The following is a 5,853-nucleotide window of genomic DNA, read 5'->3' on the forward strand; positions in this document are numbered from 1 at the left end:
AATATCCAGTCCCTTACAATTTCTCCCAATAACTTTCCCATAACTGATGTCAGACTCACCTGCCTGTATTTTCCTGGTTTATATTTGGAGCCTTTTTTAAACAGTGGAACAACATTGGCTATCCTTCAATCCTCTGGTACCTCTCCTGTCATTATCGATGACTTAAATATCTCTGCTAGGGCCCTGGCAACTTCTGCACTTGCCTCTCGTAGGGTCTGATGGAACATCTTGTCAGTCCCTGGGGATTTATCTACTCTGATTTGCCTCAGGGTAGCAAATACCTCCTCCTCTGTAATCTGGACAGGGTCCATGAAGTTGATGCCACTTAGCTTCACTCTGAACAAGCTCCTGAGTAAACACAAATGCAAAGAATTCAGTTAAGATGCCCTCCATCTGTTTTGGCTCCACACATGGATTACCATTCTGGTCTTCCAGAGGACCAATGTTGTCCCTTGCAATCCTTTTGCTCTTAACATATCTGTAAAACCCCTTAGGATTCTCCTTCACCTTGTCTGCTAGGACAACCTCGTGCCTTCTTTTAGCCTTCCTGATTTCTTTCTTAAGTGTTCTCTTGCATTTTTTGTGCTCCATAAACATCTTATTTGTTCCTACCTGCAATAAACCTTTTTTCTCTTAACCCGGGCCTCAACATCTCTTGAAAACCAAGGTTCCCTACACTTGTTATCTTTACCTTTGATTCTGACAGGCACATACAAGCTTTGTACTCTCAAAATTCCATTTTTGAAGGCCTCACAATTCCCAAGTACACCTTTGCTAGAAAACAGCCTGTCCCAATCCACACTTGCTAGATCCTTACTGATACAATCAAAATTGGTTTTTCTCCAATTTAGAATCTCAACCCATGGACCAGACCTTTCTTTTTTGAATATTTACTCTGAAACTAATGCTGCAGTTTAACTTGTACTGACTAGTTACAGAGGCAAACATCATTCATCAAAACCTTGCTTTAAAATACAAACTCATAAAAAAAACACCATACCTTACTATAAATACAAGCCCGATCCCAGTTTTAGAGTCAGAAACCCACAAATTCTATTATGACCGATCGTTATTACAGATAGGACAATCCATAATAGTTGTCCAGATATAATATCACAGGATAAACAAGCAAGAATAACTTACTTAATAGATATCGCCATTCCAAACACACAGAACATATGGAAATTAGTAAGCGAAGAACACCAAAATATGCTGAATTAAAAGAGAAAATTGAAAGATTTTGGCACATGAACAGGATATACATTTTCCCAAAAGTAATATCTACAAATGGTGTCATCCCAAAGGCACCACACAACAGCATTGAACAATAAGATCTATACAGCCAGATTTTTCTAAATCTCCAGAAAGCCGCAATACTAAACTGCACTAGAATAGACCAAGAGTTCCTAGCAATTGAGAAATGAGTGTGCTTGGCTATGCCCCTGTCTCAAGTTTTCTCAGCTAGAGCTGAGAAAATTTATTTGCTTTATTAAAAATAATACTAACTTAGAGCATTTTTCATACAGACGATGTAGCACAAAGTGCTTTATGATGGGATAAAATGCAAATATGAAAATAAATAAAAGATAAAAATGAAAATGAAGTATCTGATGTAATATACGAGTTCCCTTTCCCTCTGTTAAAAGGATCGTTGCCCACGTTGACGCAAATGATAATGTTCAGCAACAATCTGAACTTCTCAAATGTGACTTTAGCGGTCTCTTTGAATTTCTCAAAATCAATGGCAAGGGCATTTTTTTCATCTCCGAACCAATCCCCCCACTGGGTTGTGGTTCTGGGCATTTTTCCAGGCTCCTCAGTTTGCATGATTGGCTTCAGATGCAATGTGAACTTTGACTTCATTGGAAATTTTAATCTACTTTGGGCACACGCACAATTTTTAAACCCGATCGGCTTCACCCGAACAGTCTTGTCTAATGGATGTTGTCTGCAAACATATTCCACTGCACTCTGGCAAACCCGTGTGTGTGACTATTTACAATCAATGGCGCGTGTGACCCTTTCCTAACCACATCCTTCTCACCATCCTATTCAGACCATTGTCACTGGAAGGGCCCTTCAGATTGCGCTTTCCTGTTAAAGATCTGTCTGGGTAGCCTCCAAGCTGATGGCATGAATGTTGATTTCTCCTTCCACTAAAAAAAATTCCTTCCCCCTCCCCTCTTCTGCTATTCCCTACCCTGGCCTCTCACCTCTTCTCACCTGCCTATCACCTCCTCCTTTCCTTTCTCCTATGGTCCACCCTCCTCTCTGATCAGATTGCTTGTTCTCCCGCCCTTTACCTTTCCACCCACCTGACTTCACCTATCATCTTCTAGCTATCCTCCTTCCCCTGCCCCCACCTTTTTTATTCTGGCATCTTCCCTCTACCTTTCCGGTCCTGATGAAGGGTCTCGGAATAAACGTTGATTGTTTATTCCCCTCCAAAGCTGCTGAATTCCCTTAGCATTTTATGTATGCTACTTTGGATTTCCAGCATCTATAGATTTTCTTGTGCTTATGGTCAACAGAAATAACCTACTGCTCTTAAAATCTACCCCCCCTGTTGCAGTACTCTAAACTACTCTGTTTAAGCTAGCACTTCTCAAGGTGAGAATTTTTTTTCGCCCAAAATAAATTCTTGATATACCTGGGGCAGAAAGATTACCTTGGGTAGATGGGAAGGTGGAGCTGAGATTACAATTGGATCTGCTATGATCTTATTGACTGATGGGATAGTTTAGCAAAACACTTAATTACAATTGGTTCAACACAATATTGTGGATCAAAGGGTCTGTTCCTTTGTTGTGCTACTGTATGTTCAATGTTCTAATTTTGTCAAGAGAATATCTTACATCCCAAGAGATGACATTACAAGCTAAATGAATTGTTTGATCATTTCCTGAAATTTATCTACAACATCACAGCAAACGAGAACTTCTGCTTGAAGTAACACTCTTAAGATTTTTGTTTCATCTTCAGAAGATACTAAATTCACCTAATTCGATGCAGACAGGTAAACAAGGAACTAGCATTAAACTGTACAAATGTTTTCAGAAATGCTAATCCTATCCATCTTTATTTTAAAGCTGTTACTGTGATATTATTTTATATTTACTATTTATTTATTTGTTTGTTTGTTTGTTTCCTGTATTTGCACGGTTTGTCTTCTCTTACACATTGATTGATCGTCAGTCTCTGTGTGTAGTTTTCCAATGATTCTATTGCATTCACTGTTCTCCTGGGACTGGTCTCTTCTCTCGGTCACCATCAGGTAGAAGGGTCAGGAGCCTCAGGCTGGCACCTCCAGATCAGGAACAGTCACTACCCCTCAGCCAACCAGCTTTTGAATAAACGGGGATGACTACACTCATTTGCCCCATCATTAAAATGTTCCCACAACCAATGATCTCACTCTAAGGACTCTATCTCATGACCTCATGTTCTTGTTATTTATTGCTATTTATTTAAATTTGCAGTTGCACAGTTTGTTGTGGTCTGCAGTCTGGTCGATCTCTCATTGATCCTGGTATAGTTACTTTCTATAGACTATTTACAGAGTATGCTCATCGGAAATGAATCTCAGGGAAGTATGTGGTGACATATATGTATTTTGGTAATAAACTTACTTTGAACTTTGAATGCCCAGAAGAAAATGAAAGTCAACATTGTATATAGCGACATGTACATATTTATCTGATAATAAACTTACTTTGAACTTAGATTCCATGAGGACTGAAGAACTTCCACTTGGTTATACAGTATATCATTCATGTCTTTCTACCAAGAGGCTGACCTATATACAGAGAATTAAATCTGACACGATATGGCACATGACAGAGCATGAGATTTTTCTCAGTTAAAGCCTCCTTTCATTGATTGTACAGGCAGAATACCAGTCATTAAATTTATAGTGGTGTGTTAAATTTCATTTTATACCATGCAGCATGATGCAATGAGTTTGATTTCTTCAGAATTTTTTAAGCTGTTCCTTTTAATGGACTGTTTATTCACCCCATTATTTCCATGTAGAAGAATTTCATTTTGAGGCCGACATAGTTTGTGCTGTCAAGCAAAACATCATGAGTAACTTTGTACTTAGCTTAATGAATAAAGCAATATATATTTTAATTTGAAATGATAGAAATTTCAACAAATATTAAATTTTGATGTTGGTCAATATGTTTATTTTTATTGATAAGGTTACAACACAACTGCAGACATATCAAAGCATCATTGTAGTGTAGGGGTTAATGCAATGTTATTACAGCTCAAGTTATCAGTGTAGTGTAGGGGTTAATGTGATGTTATTACAGCTCGGGATCATGGTAGTGTATGGGGTTAATGTGATGTTATTACAGCTCAGGTTATCACTGTAGTGTAGGGGTTAAAGTGATGTTATTACGGCTCAAGTTATCAGTGTAGTGTAGGGGTTAATGTGATGTTATTACAGCTCAGGGGATCATGGTAGTGTATGGGGTTAATGTGATGTTATTACAGCTCAGGGGATCATGGTAGTGTATGGGGTTAATGTGATGTTATTACAGCTCAGGGGATCACGGTAGTATAGGGGTTAATGTGATGTTATTACTGCTCAGGGGATCATGGTAGTGTAGGGGTTAATGTGATGTTATTACAGCTCAGGGGATCACGGTAGTATAGGGGTTAATGTGATGTTATTACAGCTCAGGGGATCACGGTAGTATAGGGGTTAATGTGATGTTATTACAGCTCAGGGGATCACGGTAGTATAGGGGTTAATGTGATGTTATTACTGCTCAGGGGATCACGGTAGTATAGGGGTTAATGTGATGTTATTCCTGCTCAGGGGATCACGGTAGTATAGGGGTTAATGTGATGTTATTACAGCTCAGGGGATCACGGTAGTATAGGGGTTAATGTGATGTTATTACAGCTCAGGGGATCACGGTAGTATAGGGGTTAATGTGATGTTATTACTGCTCAGGGGATCACTGTACCGTAGGGCTTAGCTGTAATCCAGCACCGTCTGTAAGGAGTTTGTATGTTCTCCCCGTGAACCGTGTGGGTTTCATCCAAGTGCTCCAGCTTTTTTCCCACAGTCCAATACCCTACCAGTCAGGAGGTTAATTGGTCATTGTTTCTTGTCCTGTGATTAGGCTGGGGTGAAATTGATGGGTTGCTGGGTGGCGTGGCTTGAAGGTGCACTCTAGCTGATCTTTCATTGATCCTGTTATAGTCACTATTCTATAGATTTGCTGAGTATGCCCACAGGAAAATGAATCTCATTGTATATGTACCTTGATAGTAAGATTTACTTTGAACTTTGAACTTTGCTGGGTGGCTTGGCTCATTGAGCCAGAAGGGCCTGTTCCATACTGTATCTCTAAATAGAAAGTAAAAATATCAATTGCCCTGTGATTAGGCTAGGGTTAGATAGGTGGGTTGCTAGGCAACATGTCTCGTTGGGCCAGAAGGCCCTGTTCCACACTGTATCTCTAAATAAATGAAAAATAAACAAGATACAAGTAAAACCAAATGTGTGTTGATTGTTGCATCTTAGAATAATAATTTATCAGATAATCAAAGGAAACTTCAACAGTGGAAGAACAAAAATTTAAAAATAATCATTGGGTCATGACAACTTTGAAGATTTTACACTGATGAAGTGAAGGAGAATGGACCTATTGATGAATTAATTTGGCTTCTCTTGGATCATGAGGTAAGTCTTAAGACGGACATCCTTCCAGGTCATGAGATCCCCAAATTAATTAGAATTGTTCAGGTTTCCCTTCACATGGTTATCACATGAACAGAGCTGGTATAAGAGGCACTGGGCTGAAACAGTTGTCAGATAAGTCGAATATCTGATTA

The 5,853-nt window shown here is 39.1% G+C and overlaps 1 protein-coding gene across 4 annotated transcripts in view; it reads right to left on the reverse strand.

The window, feature by feature from the left end:
* Positions 1 to 5,853, reverse strand: part of LOC140739757 (uncharacterized) — a 222,581-nt gene that overhangs the window by 9,496 nt on the left and 207,232 nt on the right. Inside the window, exon 8 of one of the 4 annotated variants that reach the window (XM_073068246.1) lies at positions 1,144 to 1,212. The exons of the other annotated variants lie outside the window; for them this stretch is intronic. The gene's annotated coding sequence lies outside the window, so the exon portion shown is untranslated. The remainder of the gene's footprint in view (positions 1 to 1,143; positions 1,213 to 5,853) is intronic. 4 annotated transcript variants of the gene reach the window in all.

The sequence above is a fragment of the Hemitrygon akajei genome, chromosome 16 (genome assembly GCF_048418815.1).
Source record: "Hemitrygon akajei chromosome 16, sHemAka1.3, whole genome shotgun sequence".
NCBI classification, from domain to species: domain Eukaryota; kingdom Metazoa; phylum Chordata; class Chondrichthyes; order Myliobatiformes; family Dasyatidae; genus Hemitrygon; species Hemitrygon akajei.